Source organism: Dama dama, chromosome 21 (assembly GCF_033118175.1).
Source record: "Dama dama isolate Ldn47 chromosome 21, ASM3311817v1, whole genome shotgun sequence".
In the NCBI taxonomy this organism is placed as follows: domain Eukaryota; kingdom Metazoa; phylum Chordata; class Mammalia; order Artiodactyla; family Cervidae; genus Dama; species Dama dama.
Genome location: NC_083701.1, coordinates 62,140,202 through 62,157,798, shown reverse-complemented (window position 1 = coordinate 62,157,798; position 17,597 = coordinate 62,140,202). Strand labels below are relative to the sequence as shown.

Sequence of the window (17,597 nt, the reverse complement as noted above, 5' to 3'; positions counted from 1 at the left end):
GCACCTCTAGAACATGGTAATAAAAGCAGCATGCCAAAACACCTACTAGCACTGTTGAAGAAAACAGAAAGAGGACTAAATATAAAGTAGTTTTTGTTTGTTTGAAGTGAGAAAGGAACAGGTACAGAGATTACCAGCACAGTTTCTATTGATCATTAATTCTGGTCACGACTGAAGCCCAAGCTATTTCATATTCAAGTGAGAGTCAAGAAAGGAGATAAATAAGACTTTCTATTTTAGATTCTATTAAAAAACTATTTTATATTATCAAAGTATAACAGGCCATTAAACTTCTTCAGCAATATATACTTATGATGAGAGGTTGAGAGAAGATGATGAATAAAAGAAAAAAAATAAATTAATATATATCTGGTATTAAACATGGTTCTCACATGTTTATAAGTTACACTTCGCTTTCTGTGAACTAACCACATGTTCATATTCTGCTCCTGGTGTAAGGTTTTTTTATATAAAGGAACTCTACTATTATGTGTCAAATACATTAAAAAATTAAAAAAAAAAAACCTGCATGGCAATTTTCCAATGTAGAAATGAAAACTTTCATGTGTGTGTGTGTGTGTGTTCAAATTCACATATTTTTCTCTTTATAACTTTTGGATTCTATACCTGTCTTGGAACAATCCTGCTCACTCCAAGATCACATTTTTAAAATTCATTCATATTTCTTTCTGGTACTTCTATGTTTTGTTTATTGCTTACATTGTTTATCCATTTCAATTTACTTTCATATTAGAACTAAGTAGAGATCAAAGTTTGATTTTTTTTCTAAATAGCTAGCCAGTTTTCTCAACACCAGTTACTGAATAATTATCTCCTTTCTAACTACCTCTGACCTAATTTGATAAGCTACTTCTTAGTGTATAAATTTCTTGCTATCTAGGTGGTTAGGGACTTCCAAAATATGCTCTTGAAGTAAACAACCAAACTGTTTTGTTCCCATTTTTGCTGCTATCTAGGTGGTAGGGACTTCCAAAATACTAGCTGCTTTCTAGGTGGTAGTGACTCAAAAATACACTCTTGAAATAAACAACCAAACTGTTCTGTTCCAATTTTTGCTCCCACCAACTGGAGAGGTGCTTATTTCCCTGGATTCTAATCAACATTCTGTATTATTTCAATAGCTTTTTCTAAGTCGTGGGGGAAAAAAAGTAAGCTACTTTCATTTCTATTTCTTTGATTACTAAACAAATCAAACATTTGTTCACACTTATAGCCCTCTTTATTTTTTCAATGATTTATCTGCTCATATGTTTTTGCCCACTTTTTACACTGGAATATTAATGGTCCTCTTCAATTTTAAAACTTTCATATTTACTTCCTCTTAATATTTGCCCTTTAATTTTGTGATTTTTGCAGTAAAGAGGTTTAAAATGTTTATTTAATCACATCTACCAGTTCTTCTGTAAATTCTTTCATCACTTTATATGCTTACAAAACATTTTCTGGGGATAAAATCTATTTATTGACGCATTTACCATTTGTGGTTCTCTTTATTCCTTCTTGTGGATCCAAGTTGCATCTGATGTCTTGATATTATTCCCTCCAGCCTGAAGAACTTCCTTAAACATTTCTTTGTGTTGCAGATTTCCTATTAATGAATTCTCTCAAGTTTTGTTTATTTGAAAAATGTCCTATTTCACCTTCATTTTCATGAGTATTCTTTTCTGAATATAGAATTCCAGGTTGATAACTTCCTACTTTCAGAACTTAAAATAGGTCATTCCATTTTCTTCTGATTACCAATCATTTCTGATTAAGTCATCCTTCACTGATATTTTAATTCCTCTGTAGTAATGTGTGTTTTTTCTCCTTTGGCTGCATTAATATTTTCTTTCCACCTTTGATGTTCAGCAGCTTTGATCAAAATATACCTAAATGTTATTTTCCCTGTATTTATCATAGTTGGGGTTCATTGAACTTCTTCAATTTCAACTTGACTTAATTTTTTGGCAAGTATTTCTTTACATATTTTTTCACTCAGTATACTGTCTGTGTCTCTTTCTTCTCTTTCTGCCAAGGCTCTGTTCATTTTTTGTATTTTTATCCATTCTTTGGATTTGCAAATTTTCATTGATCTACCGAGTTCATCAACTTTTTTCTCTGCCTTCTCCAGTCTGTTGTTAAATCCATTCAGTAAAATTTTTACTTCAATTGTACTTCTCAGTTCTAGATTGTCTATTCTTCTATAGTTTCTATTTCTCTGTTGAAATTGCTCACCTATATTCAGTAATCATGATCATGCATCTCCCTTTAGGTCACTGAATATATGATAGTCGCTTTCAAGTCTGTTAATTCTGCTAATTTTAGGGCCCACTATCATTATGGAGTCAATGGCCGTGACATTACATCACATTTTCCCAATTCTTCACATGTCTAGTAGTTGCCTATTATAAACTGGGTATTGTGGCCATTATGCAGTAGAGATATCTTCTCCTAAGAGTGAAAATTTTTAGTATACCTGACAGTTAAATCTCTGGCTCATAAAGTCAAACCTGTGGAGGCTTGGTTTTGCTTTAAAAATGCGTCTCTGAGCACAAATGTTTTACCAAGCTCCTTTAATTTGGTGAGAATCAAACACCAAATTGTCTCTCTTGACCAGAGTACCAACTGAAATCTTTAGCCAGTTTTTCCAGTTTAACTGTTACTATCTTCCACTGAGCTCCACGGACTCTCTCTCCATAGTTCAGGGGTCACTAGCATATTTTAGGGGAGTTTTTCATAGATTTTAGGGCTATCCGACTATAGCTCCCTCCTTTCGGGGATTTATCCACTCAATTTCCAGCCATTCTGGCAGTCCCAAACTCCATCCCTTGACACCTTGAGCCTAGATTTCTGTTTGATTTTCAGCTGTCCTGTGTTGCATGATCTTTTCCTTAAGAGGAAAGTTGTATGCATTTGATGCAGGGGAAACATTTGGTAGTTTTCCAAAGGATACCTTTACCTAAAGATCTAAGATACAATATTCTTAAATCTGTATATGATGCTATTATTATAGGAAATTTTGGCTTAAGTATACAATTCATTATTCCTTATCAGCATTAATTCATTTATTCTTTCAACAAGTATGTTCAGTGTTTATCATGTGCCAAATACTCTTCCAAGTGGTAGACACAGAACAGTGAACGAGAGAGACAAGGCCCCTGTTCTGTGGAACTTTCATTCTAGGGCATCCAAACCAAGCACTGAACAAAGACATTTCAGATCATGTCTTCCCCAAACAGTAATACTAGACTTTGCAAGGATATAAATTATAATAAAGTGATTCACTTTTTTCATAAGCATAATTTTGAAAGGAAAGACTTGATTTTATATGAGCATATATGATAGTCCCATAATCTAAACATTTTAGTTCCCAAATCTAAATATTTATCAATATCTATTTAAAGTTTTCTTTCTGAAAGACTGTACATATGTGCTTTTGACAGCATTCTATTTTTCACAGTGACAGTAGTTTTTTAGCATCATAAACAGCAGACAATTTAAGTTGTACAAAGAGGGATCATTAGTTATCTGACCAAATTATCTAATACAGAGAAAAATAAATTTTGCTAACTGAGCACGACTTCAGAAGCCAATGTTGGTGAATAAACAGTGGGGGATATCCTCTATACTTAACTACATTTTTTGGCCCTGCTCTTCCTCTAGAGTTATAAAGTTCCTAAGGCAATGGAAAAAGGAAATATTTATCTTCCATAGCATTTCCTATACAGAGTTGCAAACAATAACATATCAAATTTAACTATGCCTAGGTACAGCAGCAGCAGATACAATTTAATGTAGTAGCTGACTATAAAAAACAGAATTAATCATCATAAGCCATCCTTTGATCAGACCACAACTGGAAATGATGTACTAGAAATGATGTATCTGCACACAAGCTAATTTTGGCCCCAAGTAAATAGAGTTTTTGTACATCTGAACAAGTTCATTAAATTCTTTGGCTTTTCACATATGGTTTTCTCTGTACAGTGATACATCACTAAAGTTCATTATAATGAAGTTTCATATTGCTCAAAAAGGTTATTTAAATATTTAAAGTTATCTTAAGTTTTGTCATTCCTCTTGCTGGTGTCAAATGTGAAATGTTATATTTTCCTCTAATAAATCTATTCCCCAGTATAGCTGGAAATTCAGCTATAGCAGTAATGCAGGCTCTGGGTATCATTCTTGCTGTCCAAATAATATTAAAGAGAAACTCTTTTATAAAAACTCTGACTTATTAAACATCTCTTTATACAGTCTGTTAAAGTAAAAATATAATAGGCACAATAATAAATTTTTGGTGAAGGACAAAAATGCTTAAAAACACAGCTTACCCATGGATATGCTTCATAGAAATCCATGAAATCTCTAAAACTGTATACTAAATTATAAATTTAGGTATATGTCACAGATAGAATTCATAGCTTTCAAAAGATTCTCCAAGAAGTCTAAAGTATAACAAAAGGTTAACCACCACTGATGACATGGTGGAGTTTAATTTGCCGGTAAAAGTTAACATCAGTTCAGTTCAGTTGCTCAGTTGTGTCTGACTCTTTGCAACCCCATGAATCGCAGCACACCAGGCCTCCCTGTCCCATCATCAACTCCCAGAGTCTACCCAAACCCATGTCCATCGAGTTGGTAATGCCATCCAGCCATCTCATCCTCTGTCATCCCCTTCTCCTCCTGCCCCCAATCCTTCCCAGCATTAGGGTCTTTTTCCAATGAGTCAACTCTTCGCATGAGGTGGCCAAAGTATTGGACTTTCAGCTTCAACATCAGTCCTTCCAATGAACACCCAGGACTGATCTCCTTTAGGATGGACTGGTTGGATCTCCTTGCAGTCCAAGGGACTCTCAAGAGTCTTCTCCAACACCACAGTTCAAAAGCATCGATTCTTCGGCACTCAGCTTTCTTCACTGTCCAACTCTCGCATCCATACATGACTACTGGAAAAACCATAGCATTGACTAGATGGGACTTTTGTTGGCAAAGTAATGTCTCTGCTTTTAAATATGCTAAAATATGGTCATAATTTTCCTTCCAAGGAGTAAGTGTCTTTTAATTTCATGGCTGCAATCACCATCTGCAGTGATTCTGGTGCCCCACAAAATAAAGTCTGACACTGTTTCCACTATTTCCCCATCTATTTCCCATGAAGTGATGGGACCAGATGCCATGATCTTTGTTTTCTGAATGCTGAGCTTTAAGTCAACTTCTTCACTCTCCTCCTTCACTTTCATCAAGAGGCTTTTTAGTTCCCTCTTTGCTTTCTGCCATAAGGGTGGTGTTGTCTGCATATCTGAGGTTATTGATATTTCTCCCGGCAATCTTGATTCCAGCTTGTGCTTCTTCCAGCCCAGCATTTCTCACTATGTACTCTGCATATAAGTTAAATAAGCAGGGTGACAATATACGTACAGCCTTGACGTACTCCTTTTCCTATTGGGAACCAGTCTGTTGTTCCATGTCCAGTTCTAACTGCTGCTTCCTGACCTGCATACAGGGTTTTGAAGTTAACATCAGATTCTGTAAATTGGGTCTGCTCTCACTAATCTACATTATTAGTACTATATTCATACCTATTCTAATTATTAGTTCAGTTAGAACACACTTCTATTCCTTTAAGATAAGTTGCAGTTCTAAAGAGTTAAGTTTGGGGAAAAGTTTTAAAAAAATAAACAGCCTTCATCTGTAAAACAAATGTCTCAAATTCATAATGCAAGAATAAATATAAGGTATGTAGATGGCCTAGAGTAACCCATCACACATTTAAAAAACAAAATCTAACAAATAATGGCTAACTGATGTACATTCAAAGGACAGCTGTGTATAAAGATACTACAGAGCTATTATGTCATCTTCGCTTAAAATGGCAGTTACCACTGAAAATTTTTTTAAGTTCATCAATCCTCATAAGGTAAGTCAATAACCCAGATTTCATAGATCTGTATATAATATGCTCGTGTTTCTGAGGAGACATTCCAGTAATTAAAAGGCTTTTAGGTTGTATTTCTAGCACCACTGCTGACTGTTTCTCACTGACCATCAAAATGTTTTACTTCTTTGTGCTGCTCCATTTTAAATAGAGATAGTGTTTAATTAGAGATGGTGTTAGCCTGTTTCATTTTCCTTCCATTTGCAGCTAGATGCAGTCATGTGTCCAGTTCTGGCCCATGCAATGTGAAGATGATGATGCATGCCCCTTCCAGAACTAGTCCATAAATCATCCTTTCAATCATCCTTTGAGCTCTCTCCCTTTCCTCACAAGCTGGCTGAATGTAGTAATTCCAGTGGTTGACACCAAGCAGGTCTTTGGGGACAGCTGAGTCACAAGATGGAAGGAATTGGGATACCTGAGTCACCCACATGGTTCTTTGTGTGAGTGAAAAATTAACTTTTTTAAGAGTTCTACCATAAGGTTTGGGGTTTTTTTGTTTCAGACATGACTATCTTACCCAAGATGAGATAAAATGAGGGAATACTTAAGAGTAGCTTGGAAGGAAAATTCTGAAAACAAATATAGGGTAATAATAGCTTATTTTTATTCAGAGAGTAAAGCACGGACTTCGGAGTCACAAGGGTTGGGTTCAAGTTCAGATTCTGACACTAGCTGTGTGACACTGCGTTAAACTAAGACAGTTTACTACACTGTAAAATAGGAATAACAAATAACCTACAGTCCACAGAATTATTACTAGGATTAAATAAAATATATAAAGAATCTAGTACTACTATGACATATTAATCACTTGACAAATATTAGCCATTATAAATATTTGAGAAGATGACACAAATGTAACTAAGCCACTTACTGGATAAACCTGTTTAAAAAAAAAGATTATCATGCTTAAGGTTAGAAATAAAATGAAACAAACTGTTGGCTCTGAAATGGTTTGTCTAATGTAATCAGAATACTTAGCCACTTGCAAGTTTGGAATATATCATTACAGAACATAAATTTCTCCAAGATGAATATAGTTTTCACCCTTATGTTTATATAGTTGTAAACCTACAATAAGTAGTCTAACATTAAAAATGGAATAAGTAAATTCAACTTAACTACTTTTATACATAAGGGAGGTGGAGGAAGCTCAACAGATCATAAATACAGGCACATCGTTTCCAGGAAGTTTTTTGGAAAGTGAATACTTATCAAGACTCAAATATACTACCTTGAGCTCTACCTCTAGATAATGTCTATGATCCCCTAGAAACATAAACTAAAAGTTCATTCCCGTATGCCACAAAACCTCCCCAAAAAAGACAGTTTAAACTATTACAGAAAGAAAAGGCATTATTCATTCCATTTTCCAACAAAAAAATACTTAAAACATTTTGACTAGCTCCTTCCAGGAACTATTTAGAAGGGTAAACAACACAGCAATAAGGAAAAGGATGGAAAAGCATAGTGCAAAATGATGTGTGTGATGGAGTGCCCAGAGACATGAAAAAAAGTTTTTAAACAGGTTAAAAAAAGACCGAGCTGTCAAAAAAAAAAAAAGAATCTTTTTGATTGGTTAAAATACTCACTGCTATACATCAACAGAAGGGAGATATTAACCTAGTTTGAGATATTAGTCAAGTTTGTGTACCTCTGAATTTCAACTTTCTTATTTGAAAGCTAAAGTGATTGGATGAGGTAAAGTCTAAGGTCTCTTAGTTCTAAAAGACTATGATTATAATATACAAACACATATACAGCTGTAACACATATCATGCACACACAGTCGTCCCCAACTCTGCAACCCTATGGACTGGAGCCCGCTGAGCCACGCAGTTTCCCAGGCAAGAACACTGGAGTGGGTTGCCACTTCCTTCTCCAGGGGATCTTCCCAACCCAGGGACTGAACCCACATGTGCTGCACTGGCAGATGTATTGTTTACCACTGAGCCACCTGGAAAGCCCAATACATACATACTCTAGGGTTAAAAGTGGACAAACAGTAGTTTCTGAGATAATTTTTGTTTCTGTTCTTTTAAAAATATCTTCAAATTCTCTAAAGTGTTGGTATACTCTTTGGTCTTAGTAAATCCAGTGGAATGAATTGCAAATTGAATTTTACCAGTTTCATCATTAATCTGAATAATACTTCTATTTGGGCAATTACAAATATTAAGTATTTGGGCTAATTTTGTCCTAACCAATTTTTCTGTAAGTTATTTTAAAAAGTATTGGTAACAGTAGTATCCTGCCTCTCCAATTCTGGAAATTCACTTGTCTCTTTCTCCTAAAGAACATGAGGAGTGGAGAAAGCAGAGACCTTTGGTTAGGGTAAATCATTATGTGTGTGCTTGTACATGTATTTAATTTTACAACATATGTACATGATGAGGTAGAGCACAGACTGGAAGAGTTATGTGGCAGAAGTCCTAAAAACTATCCTTAAAACTTTCTTCAAATTATAAAGTAATTCTCAGAAGCAACAGTGTCTCTTGGGAAACAAAAGGCACAATAAGCAAAATGTGTCTATTTTGCTCCAGATACACAGCATTTGCAGAGCTTCCCTCTAAATATGTCCCCCTAAAATCAGAACTGAAATACAAATGAAATATTTATTAATTTTATAGGAGAAGACAACTAAGGGAGTATTTTCAAAAGAAAGCAGGAGAATCTAGATAAGAATTACACAACAGGTAAACAATCATAAAGGTTTATCATTGTTATGGCTTTCTCATTAAGAATTCAAAAGAAACAAAATGGGTTTAACTATAATTGTACAACATAGTATTTAATTAGACATATTAGATATTTTAACTATAAATATTTAGCTATAGAAAGCATCAACAAACTCCAATTTAAAAATCAGCAATCAAGAGACAGAGGGGATCTCAAATAAGTCATGAGATTCAAAAAATGCAAAGGCTACAAACTGGAACTATTCCACAAATACTAGTCATACACAGGTGAATCTGCTAGATACCCTCGTGAGTTCCTCAAAACAACTTCATTTAATTGTGGAACCTATACTTCTAGTGACTCTAATGTTTCAATCTAACGTTAAACTTTTAAGTGAGAAAACTGCAATCTAGAGTTACTCAGTTGAATACATCATCACTAGCCATATGAGGCTATTTAATTTTTAAAAATATTTAAAAAAATAAAAAAAAATTAAATTCCAGTTCCTCAGTTGCACTAGTCACATTTCAAAAGCTTTATAGCCACATACGCCATTCCGAGGTTGTGTTAATGGTAAAGAACTCACCTATCAGAGACATAAGAGACAAGGGTTCAGTCCCTGGGTTGGAAAGATCCCCAGGAGGAGGACACGGCAACCCATTCCAGTATTCCTTCCTGGAGAAGCCCACGGACAGAGGAGCCGGGCCAGCTGCAGTCCATAGGGTCGCAGAGAGTCAGACATGACTGAAGCGACTTAGCATGCATGCATTGCTATATATGGCCACTGGCTACCATACTGGACAGTGCAGGTCAAGAATATTTCTATCATTGCAGCAAGTTCTGGTGCAATACAGTGCTGGTCTAGAGATTACTTGATTTATCCATATGGCTAATGTGCCAGAAAAACTCTTAGTCCTCTTTCTACTATTTTACTTCCTGGACAAGACCTTCATTAATCACCTGGTTTCTGACTGATCACATTGGCCTTTAAGTTCTGCTTATAAACATCCACTTGCTTCCCACAGATAAATGAATTTTAAACTTTGCATGCAGTTCAAAGTCTTACACAATCTTACCTTAGTCTCTTACCATTCTCTGACATAAAAACACACTCCAGCTGACTGGCCTACTTGTTAAATATATTAATAAAACATAGTTTCACCTCCATGACACTTCTTGTGTCTTTGTCTCTGCCTGAATACTCTCTTCTGCCTTCTTTGCTCTGCTTCTTAGGCGGCACAGTGGTAAAGAAGCTCCCTGCTGATGCAAGAGGCACAGGTTCAATTCCTGGGTCGGGAAGATCCCCTGGGGTAGGAAATGGCAACCCAAGGGATTTTCTTGCCTGGAAAATTCCATGGGCAGAGGAGCTTGGCGGGTTACAGTCCATGAGGTCAGCAAAGAATGAGACAACTGAGCACACACACACCCATACCGCACCGCTCTGCTTATTTAAACTCCACTATTCTTTGAGGCCCAACTCCTATCTTATGCCCACAGATCATTCTACATCAGTAATTATAAACTACTAAAAATTATTTCATTCTTTTATATAGAAGTTCACAATTTTCTAAACATGTCACCTAAATATTTTACTGTCATTCTTTGCTAGAAATGTGGGGGGAAAGTTAAGCAGAGTAAAGGTAATCGAGAGTGTGTGTAAGAGTGGTGCTGATCACAATTACTAAAAATTTTTTACTTTTGGCTGTGCTGAAATTCCGTTGCTGCATTTGGGCTTTCTCTAGTTGCAGTACGCAGGAGCTACTCTCTAATCGCAGTGCACAGGCTTCTCATTGCAGTGGCTTCTCTAGTTGTGATGTGTGCGCGCAGGAGCTGCGGCACATGGATTTGCCCTAAGGCACGCAGGATCTTCCTGGAGCAGAGATCAAACCTGTGTCCCCTGCACTGGCAGGCAGATTCTTAACCACTGGACCACCTGGGAAGTGCCACACGACAATTTTTTTTAAGGGTGATCAGAACTAACTGAGAAGATGACACTTAAACAAAGACTTGAGGGGAGTTAGCCATGAGGAAACCTAGGAAAAGAGCATCCAAGGGAAAGGCAACAGCCACTGCAAAGGCCTTAAGGCTGAATGTGCCTGATCGGTTCAAGGAATAGCCCAGAGGCCAGAATGAGGTCTAAGGGAAATGAGCAAGGAATATATGAGACAGATCAGAATGTTATCAGCCCAGCTTGTGTAGGGCTTCACAGACCACTGTAAGAACTCTGACTTCTATTTCTAAGTGAGATGGGAAAACTCAGGAGGCTTAAGAGGCTTCTGAACAAGACAGTTTAGAATCTGGATATTAGTAATTTAAAAGGATAATTCTAGTGTTAAGAATAGAATTCAGTTCAGTTCAGTCACTCAGTCATGTCTGATTCTTTGCAACGCCATGGACTGCAGCATGTCAGGCATCCCTGTCAATCACCAACTCCCAGAGTTTACTCAAACACATGTCCATTGAGTCAGTGATGCCATCCAACCATCTCATCCTCTGTTGTCCCCATCTCTGCATGCCTTCAATCTTTCCCAGCAACAGGGTCTTTTCAAATGAGTCAGCTCTCCGCATTAGGTGGCCAAAGTACTGGAGTTTCAGCTTCGACATCAGTCCTCCCAATGAACATTCAGGACCGATTTCCTTTAGGATGGACTGGTTGGATCTCCTTGCAGTCCAAGGGACTTTCAAGAGTTCTCCAACACCACAGTTCAAAAGCATCAATTCTTTAGCCCTCAGCTTTCTTTATAGTCCAACTCTCACATCCATACATTACTACTGGAAAAACCATAGCCTTGACTAGATGGACCTTTGTTGGCAAAGTAATGTCTCTGCTTTTTAATATGCTGTCTAGGTTGGTCATAACTTTTCTTTCAAGGGGTAAGCGTCTTTTAATTTCACAGCTGCAGTCACCACTTGCAGTGATTTTGGAGCCCCACAAAATAAAGTCTGACACGGTTTCCACTGTTTCTCCATCTATTTGCCGTGAAGTAATGGGACCAGATGCCATGATCTTTGTTTTCTGAATGTCGAGCTTTAAGCCAACTTTTTCACTCTCCTCTTTCACTTTCATCAAGAGGCTCTTTAATTCTTCTTCACTTTCTGCCATAAGGGAGGTGTCATCTGCATATGTGAGGTTATTGCTATTTTTCCCAGCAATCTTGATTCCAGCTTGTGCTTCTTCCAGTCCAGCATTTCTCATGATGTACTCTGCATATAAGTTAAATAAGCAGGGTGACAATATACAGCCTTGACGTACTCCTTTTCCTATTTGGAACCAGTCTGTTGTTCCATGTCCAATTCTAACTGTTGCTTCCTGACCTGCATACAGATTTCTCAAGAGGCAGGTCAGGTGGTCTGGTATTCCCATCTCTCTCAGAATTTTCCACAGTCTATTGTGATCCACACAGTCACAGGCTTTGTAGTAGTCAGTAAAGCAGAAAGAAGAGGTAAATACAGTAACAGGGAGGACAGTTAAAAGGCAGCTGCAATACCCTAGGACAGACATGATGATGGGCAAAACGATATGTCTTGAAAGTAGAACTGACAGAACTGACATGGATTCCAAGAGGATTTTGGCCTGATTAACCAGAAGGCTGAAACTGCTGTCCACTGAAATGGAGAAGGCTGTGAAAAGAGTAAGTTTTAGGGAGACGCTAAGAGCAGGGGTTCCCTTTAAATCTTAGGTGAGAAAATGCATGCAAATACCCAAATGACAAGCATGGAGTTTAGGAAAAAGTTTGGCCTAGAGATAAAATTTTGAGAAAAGTTGTTACCGGGATGGTGTGTAAAACCACAAGTATGGATGACCTCACCAAACGAGTAAATAAAGACGGGTAAGGACTGACCCTGTGGTGCTCCATCCCTAAGCTACAAGGTTTACAGGAGGATCCAGTAAAGGAGACAGGGAAGGCAGAAGGAATCACACCTTCATGAGACAAAACCTGTTGGTCTACCCCATCAGTATTATGTTTTCACCCTTCCCCTAAATATAAACTACATCTTAAAAAGTCAAAAGCAAACAGGGGCAAATTGGCAGGAGGAGTGAAGAATGACATGAGAGACAATAACAATGTATCTTACAGAATATAAACTATTTCTTAGCCTGTTCAGACTTGAGGGTATTTAGACACTTCCTCTGATATTTCTAAGAATGGATAAGCACTCCAAAGGAAGGGCTGTCTGATCTCTGACAGTCACAATAAGTGATACAAAATAAAGATAAGCACAGATCTTTTTATTTTTGACTGTATGTTAGTTTCCTGTGACAAATTACCACAAAGCGGGTGACATAAGACAACAGAAATTTACGTTCTCACAGTTCTGGAGGCTAAAAGCCTCAAATCCAGCAGGGTTATAATCCCTTTTGGGGTGGCACAGGAGAATTTGTTCTTCACCTCTTAGAGCTTCTGGTGATCACAAGCATCTCTTGGCTTGGGGCCACATCACTCCAATTTCTCCCTCCACGGTCACACTATCTCCACCTCTTGTTTATCTCCCTCTCTTTTGTATGTCTGTAAATTCCCTCTACTTTTCCATTATAAGTGCAACTTGTCATTAAATTTTGGACCCCTTGGATAGCTTGGGATGATCTCCTCAAGATCCTTAATTACATCTGCAAAGACTTTTTTTCCAAACAAGGTGTCATTCATGGGTTCCAGAGGTTAGCATGTGAACATATCTTTTTGAGGGCTACCACACAATCTACTGCATGATTCCAGAAATTATCAGTAAAATGTGTTATGTTTATGCAAAAAGTCAAGGGATGTTCATCTGTAATTGTAATAAATCATTATTTTTAATGAAAGCATATGGCTATCAGGAGATATCTATTTAGTTTGGCTATGTATTTGATTTAGCTATATTTGGCTATGCATAATTGCTTACCAGGTAACCACTGCAACCCCTAGTTCAGATAAAAGAATGAGTCATTGTGCTATACCGTACATATCCTGTGATGACAGAGTTATTTTCCCCATTTATATGCACTTAATCAGTGCCCACCCTCTATTTCCCAGGGCTTTATTTCATGATTTTAAGGATGCCTATATAAGAAGTGTTGGTTATTCATATAAACAAAAACTGAAGGATAAACTAGTTCACAGGCAATATTTAAATAGATGAGAGGTTTAAAATTTGGTTCTGGAGTAGACCTAGTCACCTCTCTTGACTCAATATAACAGCATTTTGTATTGATTTATCCACTGTAACTTACTTCAGTGTGGGAGGCACCAGGACCTCCACACACAATAGTCTCATGGGTACTTCTTCCTTCTGTTTTTACACTCAGATCTGCTATGACAAGTTACTAGTAATGAGAAAACCTCTTTTCTAACAGTCTTGTCTGAGTAGTTAAATGTTTCAAAGACACCCCCACAGTGGGGGGGTGTGTGTGCGCGCGCGTGCACCCATGTGCTCAGCTGCTCAGTCATGTCAGGCTCTTTGCAACCCCGTGGCCTGTAGCCCGTCAGGCTCCTCTGTCCATGGGATTTTGGAGTGGGTAGCCATTACTTTCTCCAGGGTATCTTCCCAACCCAGGGACTGAACTGTCTCTTTTGTTGGCAGGAGGATTCTTTTTTTTTTTTTTAGGAGGATTCTTTACTAAGGAGCCACCAGGGAACCTTCAAAGACATAATTTATACTAATAAAATGAAATAGATGATAGCACATTCTCCCTCATTTTATAAACAGGGAAAGTGAGGCAGAGTCACTTTGAGAAAGCTGTGCAAACAAAAAAAGTCAGGTATTCTGACTTTCAGTTTAACTCAGTAATTCCAATTCAATGATACTTGTGCTTCTGTATTTGGATTCAAAAGACATGTTAGAAAAAGACTATCAAAAAGACCAAAGAATTTCTGTGGAAAGGAACAAACATGTCAAACAAAATATTCCTAGAGCTATGCTGTCTAGTGTAACCACATAGTGGATCAAAGACTTAGTATGAATAAAACAATGTAAAGTCATTCATTAATACATGCTGAGATGGTATTTTGTATATGTTGGATTAAATAACATATGTTTTGAAAATTAATTTCACCTATTTCTTTTTACTTTTTTAATGTGACTAAAAGAAAATCTTTATGACTTACACTATATTTCCACTAGACAGCCCTACTATGGGTATGATATAATTACATTATACATACTTTATTCAGTTAGCAAATACTTAATCCAACATCTATCACTGTCAGGCCTATGCTAAGTGCTGAGACTTAAAGAATAAACAAAGATAATGGTCCCTGCCATCACAGAGTTTACATGATCTCTTATACTTCCACTACATATGTCATATGTATTATCTCACTTATGATAATGCATAAGAATAACAGAACACCATTTGGGGAGCAAATGCCAATACCTGACTTAGAAATCACAAAATATGAATCATCAGTACATTTATAGTACTGGTCATCTATTTTTGTGATACATTACTTACATTATTATGTAAGTATTCAGGGGTCTTCAGAGAAGGACAGAGGTTGAAGATATGAAGTGTCCATAATTTTAAGAGGCTGAGTTCCGATTTCTGGACCCAAGACCAAGTTTTAAAGGTTTTTTAAATCAGGCTGATTTCTGAGGATTTTACATCAAAATTCAACACACAAATTTATTTGAGGACTTAAACAACTCTTTATTGGTTTTGTCCTACTAAGACTTTCACATAAAAAACTATCATGTAGAAATTAAAAAAAACAAGTACATTTCTTGAGTACATGACTTTTAAAACAAAATATTAGGTTAACATCAACAGGACAAGAGTACACAATGTTTTCTAGGCTAATAACTTTCAAGAAAATGTTACCAATAAACAAAATAATTGTTCAGGTTTTACTGACAGCTACAAAGAGCAAGCAAAAACTACTTTATCAAAAGTGTTAATCTTTCTTAATACATAAAGTATTATGGACATATGATAGCTATTGAGAAACAAAGTTTCCAAGTTTGAAACACCCAAAATGATTTCACTGATGTTTTTGGTTGAAATCTACCATCATCTGAAATACAGATGTGTTTAGCAAAGGAATACTATCCCTCAGTTTTTAGCTGTGCAGGTGTGGTTATATATAGCTGTTTCAACATTATACAAAGCTACATATACAAACTGATACTTCATAACTTAAAAACTAAAAGGCCAAAGAAAAATAATAATTACTCCGGATTGGAGAAAAAAAAATTACCCGAGGAAAATTTAGCTGATCTCCATAAGTAATAAGATTAACATTTTGCTTTTAAAAAAGATCAAACCCAAACCTTTAAGCTAAAGTACTACATATATGATCATGAGTCCTTTCAGACCATCATTAAACTACTAGTGCTAGTTTGCCAAATACAATGCAAATACAATCAAATATAAAGTTAGAAATACAACTTTTTTTTTGGCCTTCAGTCCAAAATGGCCTAATTTTTAAATGGGCCTTAAATGATAAAAGATCATAAAGCTTAGTAAGCAGGAAATCAGCCTGAGTTTGACAACCAATTGTCACTTGTCAGAAACATCAGAAAAACAAATAAGAATTTTCTAAGATTTCCTTTATAATCTGAGTAGAGAAAAACAGAAGAAGGCAATTCAGACATAAACGTGACAAAATTTATCCCCAGCTTACTTTCTGCCTAGCACCTGACTAAGGATTTTTACATGTTATCACAAATATTTGTTCCTTCTCCTCCTTGGAAAATTCAGAAAACTACATTTTCAATCCTCAATGCTCTCCAAATTGGGGAGGAGTGGGATAGGGGTGGGCAGGGATGATGAGAAACCAAAGAATTTCTGTGATAAATGTAAGTGCTTTAAAATCAGAACCTGCCATAATATACAAGAGATTCTTTCAAATGATAAGTTTGTTTCAAATTACCTATATTTAATTCCACCTAACAACTCCATACAAATAATCTTTCAATTTGATCCCATTAAAGAGAGGTGACCCCACATGGCTTAATCAACAACTACAAAAGTATTACCTTACAACTTCCTCTATTTCAAATTTGTGATTTGCATTTATTTTCCACTAAAATGCTGAAGTAGCTCTAAAAATAGACTTGTCTCAATATCTTTCACATATTAAGTAGGAATAAAAAAACATTGTTTCATTTAACCTAGTAAAAAGGCACCCAAAATTCTATAAATACCACCAAAAATTTAAAAATTCCAATACTGCTCTAAAGACAGTAAAATGGGCTGTTCTTTATATAAACGCTAATGATCAAGTGAAGCACCATCCAAAGGAAACACCAATACTTCAAATAGCTACTATCTGAAGACTAAAAATTGAGTTGTGTTTCAACTCCTAAGATAATGTTACAGTTTTAAAATATAACCTTACTGGAATCTTCCTGAAGTCACAGATACTGAAAACTCCCAAACCACTCCGGTATTCTTGCCTGGAGAATCCCCATGGACAGAGGTGCCTGGTGGGCTACAGTCCATGGGGTCACAGAGTCGGACAGGACTGAGCGACTAAGCACACACACTAACATTAGTTGGCCAAATGTAATTTTTCCTCAGAAAGACCCTTTGTTAAGATATTAAAACAGTCCTGAGGACATATGAAATTTAAATTTCAGTTACATTGTCTACAACAATAAAAAGAGAAATAAAGCTAACAAAAAGAGGTTTTGTTGTTGTTGTTGCATAAAATTTGGTTTATTTATTAAGTCTCAAGACTCTAAATCTCTACAATCTAAATTGTAAGATTGTAAGTAGCAGGCAAGGAACATCTGAAATGTTAACAATAGATCATCGCCATTTTCTAAATAGAAATATTTACATTTTGATTCAGTTCTGACAGCTGGGTGTTAAGGAAGCATAAACTGGCAAATACGGTAAAAATGGCTTGACTTATAAGCCGAAGTGGAAAGATGCTTATGAAGATGGTTAATGGCAAAACTGAAAATGAAACTTGGGCATACCATCAGACTTCACATAACAAAATGGGTCAAGGAATTCAGTTAAAATAAAAAAATACATATGTATAAATAAAAA

The 17,597-nt window shown here is 36.3% G+C and overlaps 1 protein-coding gene across 2 annotated transcripts in view; it reads right to left on the bottom strand.

Annotated features, from left to right (window-relative positions):
- Positions 1-17,597, bottom strand: part of RNF19A (ring finger protein 19A, RBR E3 ubiquitin protein ligase) — a 54,844-nt gene that overhangs the window by 35,724 nt on the left and 1,523 nt on the right. The gene's annotated exons all lie outside the window — the stretch shown is intronic.